The following is a 14,505-nucleotide window of genomic DNA, read 5'->3' as shown; positions in this document are numbered from 1 at the left end:
AACATAATAATATAAGAGTTTACTGGTATAAGAAACGATAGCCTCTCAAGTTTTCTGCCAGTGACAGATGTGTGGCAGAACCATTACAAAATTGAATTACATACATTCACACAATGCACCTGGAACACCTCAAAATGTTGCTTTTGGTATTGCCTGTAAGAGTCTCAAGCCCCTGTGTTTCTTGGAATGGCACAAATGACGATGGACATGGTAGTAGGGACAATAAAGCGTGTATCTGCTAAGACTGTTGGTGACAGCATTATTCCAAACTTTTTTATTGGCTCTCCTGTTTGTTTAGTTGTTACTGAAGTAGTTGATGGTGTTGGTGTTGTCCATGCTGAAGTTATTGCTGGTCTATTTCAGTTCTTATTGCTTGCATCTTCTCTGTGGAAGGGAATACATTGTACTTTATGAAAGAATTACGACTTATTAACAGGAACCATGGACCTTGCCGTTGGTGGGGAGGCTTGCGTGCCTCAGCGATACAGATGGCCGTACCATAGGTTCAACCACAACGGAGGGGTATCTGTTGAGAGGCCAGACAAATGTGTGGTTCCTGAAGAGGGGCAGCAGCCTTTTCAGTAGTTGCAGGGGCAACAGTCTGGATGATTGACTGATCAGGCCTTGCACCACTAACCAAAACGGCCTTGCTGTGCTGATACTGCGAACGGCTGAAAGCAAGGGGAAACTACAGCCGTAATTTTTCCCGAGGGCATGCAGCTTTACTGTATGGTTAAATGATGATGGCGTCCTCTTGGGTAAAATATTCCGGAGGTAAAACAGTCCCCCATTCCGATCTCTGGGCGGGGACTACTCAAGAGGATGTCATTATCAGGAGAAAGAAAACTGTCGTTCTACGGATCGGAGCATGGAATGTCAGATCCCTTAATTGGGCAGGTAGGTTAGAAAATTTAAAAAGGGAAATGGATAGGTTGAAGTTCGATATAGTGGGAATTAGTGAAGTTCGGTGTCAGGAAGAACAAGACTTTTGGTCAGGTGAATACAGGGTTATAAATACTAAATCAAATAGGGGTAATGCAGAAGTAGGTTTAATAATGAATAAAAAAATAGGAGTTCAGGTAAGCTTCTACAAACAACATAGTGAACGCATTATTGTGGCCAAGATAGACACGAAGCCCACGCCTACAACAATTGTACAAGTTTATATGCCAAGTAGCTCTGCAGATGATGAAGAAATTGATGAAACTTATGATGAGATAAAAGAAATTATTCAGGTAATGAAGGGAGACGAAAATTTAATACTCATGGGTGACTGGAATTCGAGAGTAGGAAAAGGGAGAGAAGGAAACATAGTGGGTGAATGTGGATTGGGGGAGAGAAATGAAAGAGGAAGCCATCTGGTAGAATTTTGCACAGACCATAACTTAATCATAGCTAACACTTGGTTCAAGAATCATAAAAGAAGGCTGTATACATGAAAGAATCCTGGAGATACTAGAAGGTATCAGATAGATTATATAATGGTAAGACAGAGATTTAGGAACCAGGTTTTAAATTGTAAGACATTTCCAGGGGCAGATGTCGACTGTGACCACAATCTACTGGTTATGAACTGTAGATTAAAACTGATGAAACTGCAAAAAGGTGGGAATTTAAGGAGATGGGACCTGGATAAACTGACTAAACCAGAGGTTGTACAGAGTTTCAGGGAGAGCATAATGGAACAATTGACAGGAATGGGGGAAAGAAATACAGTAGAAGAAGAATGGGTAGCTCTGAGGAATGAAGTAGTGAAGGCAGCAGAGGATCAAGTAGGTAAAAAGACGAGTGCTAGTAGAAATCCTTAGGTAACAGAAGAAATATTGAATTTAACTGATGAAAGGAGAAAATATAAAAATGCAGTAAATGAAGCAGGCAAAAAGGAATACAAACGTCTCAAAAATGAGATCAACAGGAAGTGCAAAACGGCTAAGCAGGGATGGCTAGAGGACAAATGTAAGGATGTAGAGGCTTATCTCACTAGGGGTAAGATAGATACTGTCTACAGGAAAGTTAAAGAGACCTTTGGAGAAAAGAGAGCCACTTGTATGAATATCAAGAGCTCAGATGGAAACCCAGTTCTAAGCAAAGAAGGGAAAGCAGAAAGGTGGAAGGAGAATATAGAGGGTCTATACAAGGACGATGTACTTGAGGACAATATTATGGAAATGGAAGAGGATGTAGATGAAGATGAAATGGGAGATACGATACTGTGTGAAGAGTTTGACAGAACACTGAAAGACCTGAGTCAAAACAAGGCCTCGGGAGTAGACAACATTCCATTGGAACTACTGACGGCCTTGGGAGAGCCAGTCCTGACAAAATTCTACCATCTGGTGAGCAAGATGTATGAGACAGGCGAAATACCCTCAGACTTAAAGAAGAATATAATAATTCCAATCCCAAAGAAAGCAGGTGTTGACAGATGTGAAAATTACTGAACTATCAGTTTAATAAGTCACAACTGCAAAATACTAACGCGAATTCTTTACAGACGAATGGAAAAACTGGTAGAAGCCGACCTCGGCGAAGATCAGTTTGGATTCCGCAGAAATGTTGGAACACATGAGGCAATACTGACCCTACTACTTATCTTAGAAAATAGATTAAGGAAAGGCAAACCTACATTTCTAGCATTTGTAGACTTAGAGAAAGCTTTTGACAATGTTGACTGGAATACTCTCTTTCAAATTCTAAAGGTGGCAGGGGTAAAATACAGGGAGCAAAAGGCTATTTACAATTTGTACAGAAAGTAGATGGTAGTTATAAGAGTCGAGGGGCATGAAAGGGAAGCAGTGGTTGGGAAGGGAGTGAGACGGGGTTGTAGCCCACGTTGAGGTTCGCCGATGACATTGTAATTCTGTCAGAGACAGCAAAGGGCTTGGAAGAGTAGTTGAACAGAATGGACAGTGTCTTGAAAGGAGGATATAAGATGAACATCAACAAAAGCTAAATGAGGATAATGGAATGTAGTCGAATTAAGTCAGGTGATGCTGAGGGAATTAGATTAGAAAATGAGACACTTAAAGTAGTAAAGGAGTTTTGCTATTTGGGGAGCAAAATAACTGATGATGGTCGAAGTAGAGAGGATATAAAATGTAGAATGGCAATGGCAAGGAAAGCGTTTCTGAAGAAGAGAAATTTGTTAACATCGAGTATAGATTTAAGTGTCAGGAAGTCGTTTATGAAAGTATTTGTATGGTGTGTAGCCATGTATGGAAGTGAAACATGGACGGTAAATAGTTTGGACAAGAGGAGAATAGAAGCTTTCGAAATGTGGTGCTACAGAAGAATGCTGAAGATTAGATGGGTAGATCACATAACTAATGAGGAGGTCTTGAATAGAATTGGGGAGAAGAGGAGTTTGTGTCACAACTTGACTAGAAGAAGGGATCGGTTGGTAGGACATGTTCTGAGGCATCAAGGGATCACAAATTTAGCATTGGAGGGCAGCGTGTCGTGTAAAAGTCGTAGAGGGAGACCAAGAGATGAATACACTAAGCAAATTCAGAAGGATGTAGGTTGCAGTAAGTACTGGGAGATGAAGAAGCTTGCACAGGATAGATTAGCATGGAGAGCTGCATCAAACCAGTCTCAGGACTGAAGACAACAACAACAACAACAACAGGAAACTTGAAACATATACCAGAATAATTGTCAGTTTGTCAGGACATTACATGAATAATGTAGACCTGAGTTCAAAATTTTTTGAACCTCAATTATTTGCATAGAACAGATGATAGAAATGTACTGAACTTCATTTCAGGTAAGGGAACCTTTAATGGACCACCAATCGTTGAAATACCTGTATCAATGTGGATGTAGAAGAACATTGCATTGGCATAAATAAAAATATTATGTTTTGTGGCTTGGGTACCAAGGAGAACTTTCAGGGCTGTAGAACTAGCCAATAATGTGTTGCTCAATTGAAATTTTGGTATCCCCACCAGCAGACAAATGTATGGACACAGATGAACTGCAGTGGGTTCTGTGGTAGAGTAGTGCAGAAGCTATCATGGACGTCATGTGTGGAGTGTCATATGGGCAGAACTGCTGACTCAGGTGTTTACTTGCCAGGGACGATAGGTTGGGCCAGTGAGTTCCTATGGAGTGATCGACTAACACTGACCTGACTTCCACATTGCAGCATGCTCTTGTTTCCACATGTTATTTGTTTGGTAATTCATGCTGGTTGCATTTTGTGCTTTTCTCCTTGTGTCTCTACATGGTGTTTGGACTCACTGTTCCCCCATAGATCAACTTGCACATTGAGTTTATCCTCTTCTGCGGTCCAGCTTCCAGGCTCCCGGGTTGAGTGCCCACAGTTGGCTAGATTAGTGACATTTGTGCTGATGGCTATGTTTTGCAACATTGTCGTGCCTGTGCAGATACAAAAGAAACAATTATGTTGAAGTATGGTTTTTCACTGTATTAAATGTTGCAAGTATTAATTCTAGATTTGCATAAGGCATTTGGTTTTATAAATCATACAGTACTTTTATCCAAATTAGCGGTATAATAGCAGTATCACTAAAATTCATAAGTTATCTCTGAGATGGGAGACAGTATGCTAAACTATCTTATAAGAATGGAAGTAAGAATGCCCCACAGTAAAATCAGTATACAAGACTCTCAACTTTGGAGTTCCCGGGGAAGTATTCTTAGATCATAAAACTTAAAGCTAGTGAACTATGCTGCTGATACAGCATTTATTATCCTCAGCCGCAATGAGCAGATAGCATTCCAAAACAATAAAGACAACTTTGAACTAATCATGGATCATCTGATCATGAATAAACTTATACCGAATAAGGCCAAGACTGTTGTGATAAAGTTGGTGCTCAATTGCAGCCAGTCTCAAGTGTATATAAATATTGAATCACTGTCTACAGTTGAAACATCCAATAAACATAAATTTTTAGACATTGTTATTGATGAGTGTCTTACATGAAAAGAGTCTGTCAGCTACATCTGTAAAGAGACTAGCTGAAATATTTGGTTACTAAAACACCTGAAAAATATATAACTCCTCCTATTATTAAACAAATGCTCTATGGATTAATCCCTTCTCATTTACAACACGAGACTGAAATTTGGGGTGGAGCACCCACAGTCTACATGGATAAAATATTCAGGCTTCAGAAGATACTAGTTATGGTTATTACTACTGTAAGCAAACACTAGTCGTGTTGGGACTATATTAAGTATAATTTATTGACTATACAATAAAGGTATATGCTTATGACAATTATATTTGTAAAAGAGAATGATGCAATAAGCATAATGAATAGAGATTTTATTAATGCAATACATGAACAAGGTGTATTCAAATAACTTAGGGGAATGCAGCTGGGTGACGACATTCTATACACTGGGAGAAACTAAGGTCTCATAACGTGTTGTTATTATGATACTGAGTAACAAAAGTGCTACAAATGAAAGTCCACTTGCATTTTATAATAGGTTGCCAAATAATGTAAAGCAGCTCTGTGGAAATTTCTTTAAGAGCAAGTTGAAACAGCTGTTAATTAAAAGACTTTTATATCCACTCAGACATTTCTGAACTCCATTATCAGTAGTATTACTTTTGAATGTTGCAGTGTATTAGTGGCGTTGAATGTTTATATAATGGCATCTAATGTGCTTCTATTTTAGCTTATGTATTCCTTATATGTACGACATGATATCATCATTGTAAGTGTGCAGTAATTACAATGTTCAAGGCTGTAAAGGTATCATAGACAAATAAAGGTTAATAATAATAATAATAATAATATCATTTCTTATGTTATAAAAATCCTACACTGGTGCTTTTCTATGTTAATAATCATGCATAATAATATTGTATTGTATGGAACTGAGGACCTAGAAATGATGGAGAGGCTTCGTCCCTGCTATAGCCCACAGTGGTACACAATCCCACAACAGGTTACAGCAGTCCACTCACCTCACCGCCGCCCCACACCGAACCAAGGGTTATTGTGTGGTTCAGCCCCCAGTGGACACCTCCCCTTGCCCAGGAACATATCACACCAGACGAGATTAACCCAAATGTTTGCATGGTAGAATAATGATGGTGTATGCGTACATGGAGAAAGTGTTTGTGAAGCAATCGCTGACATAGTGTAACTGAGGCAGAATAAGTGGAACCAGCCCACATTTGCCAAGGCAGATGGAAAACCGCCTTAAAAACCATCCACAGACTTGCTGGCACACCGGACCTCGACACTAATCCATTGCATGGATTTGTGCCGGGGACCGGCATGCCTCCTACCTGGAAGGCAGTGCGTTAGACTGCACAGCTAACCGAGTGGGCATGCATAATAGTACATACCTGTAGCTATATTTGGGTATTTCAGACACATCATATTGTCATATGCTTGTTCCTTAATACTATCTACGATGAGTTTCCATTGTGTTGATTTCTTTTGATTTGAAAAGTGTACTTGTAATACTGCATCTATGTTTATGTAACTTATTGTCTGTTCAGGATAAGCAATGCCCCAGTTGCAGATATTTTAATTATTTGGGCAAAATGTGAAGACGGCAAGTTACGAGGATTCATTGTGGAAAGGAATGGAGCTAAAGGATTGGCAACACCCAAAATAGAAGGCAAATTCTCACTTCGGGCATCTGCTACAGGATTGATTTTCTTAGATGAAGTTGAAGTTCCAGAGGAAAACGTTCTTCCTGGTGTGACCAGTTTCAAAGTAAGCTTGAATTTTGTTTTTGTCATGTGTCACCATAACTCGCTACCATGATCCCTAATCTTATACCAGAACATACTGAATATGGGCAGAGTAATTCAGTCAAGAATTGCAATGTGTGAGACTGACAACTACGTTGTGACACCAACCAAGAGCAGTATTTAATTCTTTGTTAAATGAGAATTGTGTGTTGGTAGGAACAAGTGATGGCAAAGTGTGATGTTTTGTGTATGCATTAACTCAGAACAGCAAGAAAAATTTCTTTATTCTAGTAGAAGCATCTTTAGGCAACAGATGCAAAAGTTACTTTATTTTCTACAATTTTCTTCTTTATTATGCCTGTAATGTCTAGAACTTCCTTTAGATTCCATAGATGAGTGTATTTTAATTCCCTTAGCTGAAGTTTTACCCAGCAAAGCAATCCAATTATCTGGCCAGGGTGCCGGTGCCCCTGTGTTCATGCCCTATAAGCAAGGAGGGGAGGTAGTAATTGTGTACCTTCCAGTACTGTTACAAGAGGAGTGCTGTCGCACGCTAAATGTCTATACTCACATCTAAATGAAGTACCCATTTAGAATAAGACCGGAATTGGGACACATAGTATATCTCACCTTGGCTGCTCACAGTGGGCAGCAGTAAGAAGGGCAATATCTGGAAAACTATCTTCCCCAGTGACATCGCTATTTTCTACGTGTGTATCTGTTGATTCTTTGCTGCTGTTTCACTGGAGGATGACAATGCTGACTTTTTGTTTGAATCTGTGCTGAGTGATTTTATTTATATTTTCAGTTCCTTGGCCATCAAAGTGTGTCTCCTCCACTCATCATCACACACTTTTTTGGCATGATACGTATACTTTCAAGTCTTCTAAGGACACAGCAGTAAAAGATAATGTCACAGCCACATAAGCAAAGTGACATTGTGTTCTAGTGGTTAGCATTTGTGGCTAGTAATGCCAAGGTCCTGTGTTTGATTCCCAGTGACCATCTCAAATTTTTCGTAGGTGGAAAGGTTTGGAAGGAAACCCACTTAGCCTTGTAATGCCAACTATAACCAGAAAAATTGATGCATAAATCACCAAAGTAGTGTTACATCAAAAGGTATGCACCAAGCTAGATGACAAACAACATTTATTTATTAGCAGCAGAAGCATGAGCTGTTAAGTTTTTCAGGTTAGTGAGTAAGATGTGTGATGTATCATGATTATCTTTGCAAGATTTCATAATAGTTCTGTAGGATTTAGGTCTAGATGGCATGACAGCAGTAAGAAGGGACATTTTTTGCAAGAGTTTACCAATTGAATAAAGAGAAAGTGTTTGTTGCTCCATAATTAATGTGAAAGTTTGGTTTTCTTTGTCTCTACAGATTTGTATTTTTTTTGCCATTTCTACATGATAGTCTGAAGTTTTCCTGTTGTCACAGAGGAAATGTGAACAAAAAATAAAACTCTGCAGTCACAACAATGAAACGCTCTCTGGCACTGTTGTCCAATGACACTGTTCACACATTGCCACTTTGCAATATTTTTCACAGTGTAGTGTGTCTGGATCCATGGCTCATCTAAGTAAACCATTGGTCACTTTATGCTAATGCTTCATTTTATAAATTTTTTTTAAAAGTCTGATATCATAGGCTTTTTTGCTAGTATGTTCATGACTCATTCATTCTAGCAACTTCTAAAATCAAATCCCATAGATGGAACAGTTTTTCTTAGAGTTTCTTTTCTAGTAGGGAAGGCTAATTCAGTGAAACAACAGCTGTGAAATTTCTGCAAAGATTGTATTTCCTTCCATGGCCATAATATTGCAGCAATTTATTTAGATCACCAATGAAATATTTATTGTATGCATTTCTCTAATTCTGTTTTGGAGCACATACTTGATGTCCTACTCCACTTGGCATCATATCCCTCCTTCTGTAATTTGCACACCATTCCCTAACTGAATGCATCTTTTATCACCTTCTGTGTCAGCACTATCACACTTTTCTTGTTTTCATTGACTGTAATATTAACGATGTTAATAGCAAGTAGTCATGGCTTTCCGCAAAGGTATTTTCTGCAGTCCCTTTTTGTGCTCACACTCTGAGATGGACTAGAACATTACTGTAACAAGTCACATCGCCAAGTAGTTCCCATTACAGCCAGGTAACTGATTCACCTTGCCGAGTAATACAGAGTGCTTATTGTAATTGTTGAATTCATCAGTCTGAAGACTGACTTGTTTTCCTGTATAAACTTTTTACTACCTGCATAACTACTGCACCCTACATCAATTTAAACCTGCCTACTGTATTTAACATTGATTTCCTCCTGCAATTTTTACCCCTGACACGTTCCTCTAGGCCAAATTAAACTATTCTTTGATGCCTCAGGATGTGTCTAATCAATCTCTTTCTTCTGTTAGGCAAGTTTTGATGTTAAGCTCTTTGATGTCTAATTCCATTCAGTACCTCCTTGTTACTTATCCAAACTATACATTTAATCTTCAGGATTTTTCTGTAGCACCAAATAAGCTTATATTCTCTTTACCATTTATTTTCTTCCTTTCACTTCTACATGACACCACACTCCAAATGAATACATTCATAAAAGGCTCCCTAACACTTAAATTTGTATTTGTTGTTAACATCATCTTGCTTTTCAGGAAAGTTTTTCTTGCTATTGCCAGTCTCTGTGTGTGTTCGATATTCACTCTGTATGTTCTAAATATTCTTGTCAGTTTTATATTTTCTTTTGAAATATGATGTAACAACTGAACTCTAAAACATACACTATAATCTAATCATCAGATGAACATGTTAACTGTTGCAGAGGATTGGTTTTCATGATCTCGCTAATATCCAAAAGCCACTCATTGTGAGAATGCAATTGCAGCAGTGCTAGACAGGGAGCAGTGCTGTAGGTTTTGTGCCATTTTATTTTGAGACTACAGCTTGCTGTAGTTTGACAGAAAGCATGGCAAATAGATGGATCAGGCTGAATGCCTTCTGTTTTTGTCCAAAGTTTTTTTTACATTTGGGTACAAAAATCTTCAGTAATTATCAAATTTATGTGTGCTTCAGAGGAATTAGAAATTCAGAGAAGAAGAAAGTTGCTTAAAATCTACTGCTGTCTTCTGAATGCATGGAAATAAAATATTCAAATTCATAATAGTGATTATGTATAAAACTATTTTTGTGTTTAGCAGAATATAAGCAGAGTTTAGTTTCTGAGAGGATGAAACGTACAAGGGTATACTCTGCAATGGTTTTAAGATAATGACTGAATTTGATGTACCATAAACTGGGTTAAATTATGAAACCTGGGTTACTTTACACACTTCCCATTAAGTTCTGTGGGGTGCCGCCCATGGCCTGTTTTGGAAATTCTGAGTAAAATGGCTGCTTAGATAAGACATAGTGAACTTTACTGGATTGAAAAATCATGACAGTGTTGTTCATACATCATGATGCAGGATGATAAATGCAGTTAATTGGATGTGAGTATCTTTACGTATTTTTACATTGCTTAGAAACTGTCATTGCCATGTCATAGTTATGTGGAACAGTAGGTGAAACACTTTTTTAGTGGAGACATTTTACTAGCAAGCTGAAAACAAGCAAAGGTGTGTGACTTTTGCTTGGGTGGGGGTAACTTTACGACAACTGCAAACAAAAGCAGAACATAAGGATACTGAGGAAATTATTGGACAAGTGCTATCTTATGATGAGATTCAAGTTAAGTTCGTGAAGATGACAGGTGACTCAACATAGACATTTGTATGGCCTGATGTTGGAGATATCTCCCAAATAAATAACTAGGGGCTACTTGATGAACCTGTGGTATTACAAAGATGATCTTTGTAGTTCAAAGAACACCTGCAATCTTTTATGTACGTATCCAGTCTTTATTGAAGTGAAATCAAGGTTAGTAGTGCCTCATCCTGCTATAGAAATACTATAAAAGTGAAGGTGAGAAACTCATGCTCCAGACACAGCAGAAACATTATTTTCAATTTACATAATAAAAACTTAAAATTTAAATGACTTGCCATATTGCATTTATCCTTGTAATAGGTTCCAACAAGTCAATAAAGCTATGAAAAGTGTCATGCCACTTCAGATTTCTGTTTTCTTTCCATTTAAAATTTCCAGACATGTGTAAAGTTATCCATTATAAGGCAATACTGCCAAATATCTTGCAAAGTACACTGAAGAGCCAAAAAACTGGTGCACCTGCCTAATATTGTGCAGGGCCCCCGCAAGCATGCAGAAGTGCCACAATATGATGTGGCATGAACTCGACTAATGTCAGAAGTAGTGCTGGAGGAAACTGACACCATGAATGCTTCAGGGCTGTCCATAAATCCATAAGAGTATGAGAGGGTGGAATCTCTTCTGCACAGCACGTTGCAAGGCATCCCAGATATGCTCAATAATGTTCATGTCTGGGGAGTTTGATGGCCAGTGGAAGTGTTTAAAGTCAAAATAATGTTCCTGGAGCCACTCTATAGCAATTCTGGATGTATGGGGTGTCGAGTTATCCTGCTGGAATTGCCCAAATCTGTTGGAATGCACAGTGGACATGAATAATGGATGCAGGTGATCAGACAGGATGCTTACGTATGTGTCACCTATCACAGTAATCTCTAGACATATCAAGGGCCCCATAGCACTCCCAACTGCACACGCGCCACACTATTACAGAGCCTCCACCAGCTTGAACAGTCCTCAGCTGACATGAAGGGTCCATGAATTAATGAGGTTGTCTCCATACCCTTACACATCCATCCGCTTGTTTCCAGTCATCAACAGTCCAATGTCGGTGTTGATGATCACAGGTGAGGTGTAAAGCTTCATGTCGTGCAGTCATTAAGGGTACACGAGTGGGTCTTCGGCTCCAAAAGACTATGTTGATGATGTTTCATTGAATGGTTCACACACTGACACTTATTTATGGCCCAGCATTGAAATCTGCAGCAATTTGTGGAAGGGTTGCCCTTCTGTCACACTGCACTATTCTCTTCAGTTGTCGTTGGTCCCATTCATGCAGGTCTTTTTCCAGCTGCTGCGATGTCAGAGATTTGAAGTTTTACTGGATTCCTGATATTCACCGTACACTCGTGAAATGGTCATATGGGAAAATCCCCACTTCACCGCTGCCTCAGAGATGCTATGTCCCATCCCTTGTGCACCGACTATAACACCACGTGCAAACTCACTTAAATATTGATAACCTGCCATTGTAGCAGCAGTAACCGATCTAACAACTGCACCAGACACTTGTTGTCTTATATAGGCATTGCCGACTGCAGCGCCATATTCTGCCTGTTTACATATCTCTGCATTTGAATATGCATGTACTCTTTGAATGGAGTAACTTTACACACAATGTTGTTAAAACATGTCATAAACACGATTTCCATTCATTTTGAGGCTACAATTGCCCTTAAGAACCTGAATGATATACAGAAACCCATTGATATCAATTATATAACCAACCACCTCCCCCTTTGAACCATAGTCCTTGCCATTGGTGGGGAGGCTCGCGTGCCTCAGCGATACAGATAGCCGTACCGTAGGTGCAACCACAACGGAGGGGTATCTGTTGAGAGGCCAGACAAATGTATGGTCCTGAAGAAAGGCAGCAGCCTTTTCAGTAGTTGCAGGGGCAACAGTCTGGATGATTGACTGATCTGGCCTTGTAACACTAACCAAAACAGCCTCGCTGTGCTGGTACTGCGAACGGTTGAAAGCAAGGGGAAACTACAGCCGCAATTTTTCCTGAGGGCATGCAGCTTTACTGTATGGTTAATGATGATGGCATCCTCTTGGGTAAAATATTCCGGAGGTAAAATAGTCCCCCATTCGGATCTCCGGGCGGGGACTAATCAGGAGGACATTGTTATGAGGAGAAACAAAGCTGGCGTTGTACGGATCGGAGTGTGGAATGTCAGATCCCTTAATCAGGCTGGCAGATTAGAAAATTTAAAAAGGGAAATGGATAGGTTAAAGTTAGATATAGTGGAAATTAGTGAAGTTCGGTGGCAGGAGGAACAAGACTTTTGGTGAGGTGAGCAAGCAGTAAAGGAAACAAAAGAAAAATTTGGAATAGGTATTAAAATCCATGGAGAAGAAATAAAAACTTTAAGGTTCGCAGATGACATTGTAATACTGTCAGAGACAGCAAAGGACTTGGAAGAGCAGTGGAACGGAATGGACAGTGTCTTGAAGGGAGGATATAAGATGAACATCAACAAAAGAAAAACGAGGATAATGGAATGTCGTCGAATTAAGTCAGGTGATGCTGAGGGTATTAGATTAGGAAACGAGACACTTAAAGTAGTGAAGGAGTTCTGCTATTTGGGGAGCAAAATAACTAATGATGCTCGAAGGAGAGAGGATATAAAATGTACACCGTCAATTGCAAGGAAAGCGTTTCTGAAGAAGAGAAATTTGGTAACATCGAGTATAGATTTAAGTGTCAGGAAGTCGTTTCTGAAAGTATTTGTATGGAGTGTAGCCATGTATGGAAGTGAAACATGGACGATAAATAGTTTAGACAAGAAGAGAATAGAAGCTTTCGAAATGTGGTGCTGCAGAAGACTGCTGAAGATTAGATGGTTAGATCACACAACTAATGAGGAGGTATTGAATATGATTGGGGAGAAGAGGAGTTTGTGTCACAACTTGACTAGAAGAAGGGATCGGTTGGTAGGACATGTTCTGAGGCATCGAGGGATAACCAATTTAGTATTGGAGGGCAGCGTGGAGGGTAAAAATCGTAGAGGGAGACCAAGAGATGAATACACTAATCGGATTCAGAAGGACGTAGCCTCCAGTAGGTACTGGGAGATGGAGAAGCTTGCACAGGATAGAGTAGCATGGAGAGCTGAATCAAAGCAGTCTCAGGACTGAAGACCACAACAACAACAACATAACTGACCACACTTTATAAAATCAAGAAAACACAAAAAATGTGTTTATAGTATCTCCAGTTGACAGTAACAGGAATATTCTTAGTTTTGATGTGAAAAGGAGAAAAATAGATGGAGGAGAATGAAATACTTTTTTTGTGCAATAAGAAAAACTATTGGCTCTGGCCAGTTGTATTAAGACAATACATGTTACTGATATTAAGCTTGCAGTGACTCATAAATGATCATCATTGTGTTGTTTTGCATTGTATTGTATTGTATGTTAACCGGGGGCCTAGAAACGACGGAGAGGCTCCATCCCTGCCGCAGCCAGAGTGGTCCACAATCCTACTATGGCCACCGCGGTCCTCGTCACCCCTCTACCGCCCCACACCAAACCACTCTTTCAGGGTTATTGTGCGTTTTGACCACAGCTCTGTGGTCTAATGATTTTATCAACCAGACTGACCATCTTCATCTTAATGAGGGTGACAGTATGGTCTTCAGGAACTACGGTTACAACATTCATCAAATAAATGGAGTGCTTTCAAGTGAGAATCACAATAAGACCACCGACAAAAAGTGGGAAAAGAAACATGTCTTCTTGCCATTCTGTGGGTCCATGTTGAGCAAGACATGCCACCTACTGAAAAGACACAAAATCAAATTGATCTTCAGGTCTCTGATAAATATTCGGAAGTCCTGAGACCAGTTAGAGATGGAGTAGGTCGCAGAATACCTCGGGTCTACAAGATGGCTTGCGAGTGCGGCCAGTCATATGTTGGAAATCGGTATGAATGGTAGAACAATGCAGACAGAAGAACAAGAGGCTTTATCGCATACACTACCTCGAGAAATCGACTTTAGCTGAACATGCTTTAGAAAACGGTCGCTTGATCAAA

At 39.5% G+C, this 14,505-nt stretch overlaps 1 protein-coding gene and 1 pseudogene across 1 annotated transcript in view; both read left to right on the top strand.

The window, feature by feature from the left end:
- The window catches only part of LOC126469965 (glutaryl-CoA dehydrogenase, mitochondrial-like), a 533,971-nt gene that overhangs the window by 473,155 nt on the left and 46,311 nt on the right, over window positions 1-14,505 (top strand). The window lies entirely within an intron of this gene.
- The window catches only part of LOC126470764 (glutaryl-CoA dehydrogenase, mitochondrial-like), a 413,687-nt pseudogene continuing 405,661 nt past the window's right edge, over window positions 6,480-14,505 (top strand).

The sequence above is a fragment of the Schistocerca serialis genome, chromosome 3 (genome assembly GCF_023864345.2).
Source record: "Schistocerca serialis cubense isolate TAMUIC-IGC-003099 chromosome 3, iqSchSeri2.2, whole genome shotgun sequence".
Taxonomy (NCBI): Eukaryota; Metazoa; Arthropoda; class Insecta; order Orthoptera; family Acrididae; genus Schistocerca; species Schistocerca serialis.
Note: the sequence above shows the minus strand (reverse complement) of the source record. Positions and strands in the feature narration are given on the sequence as shown.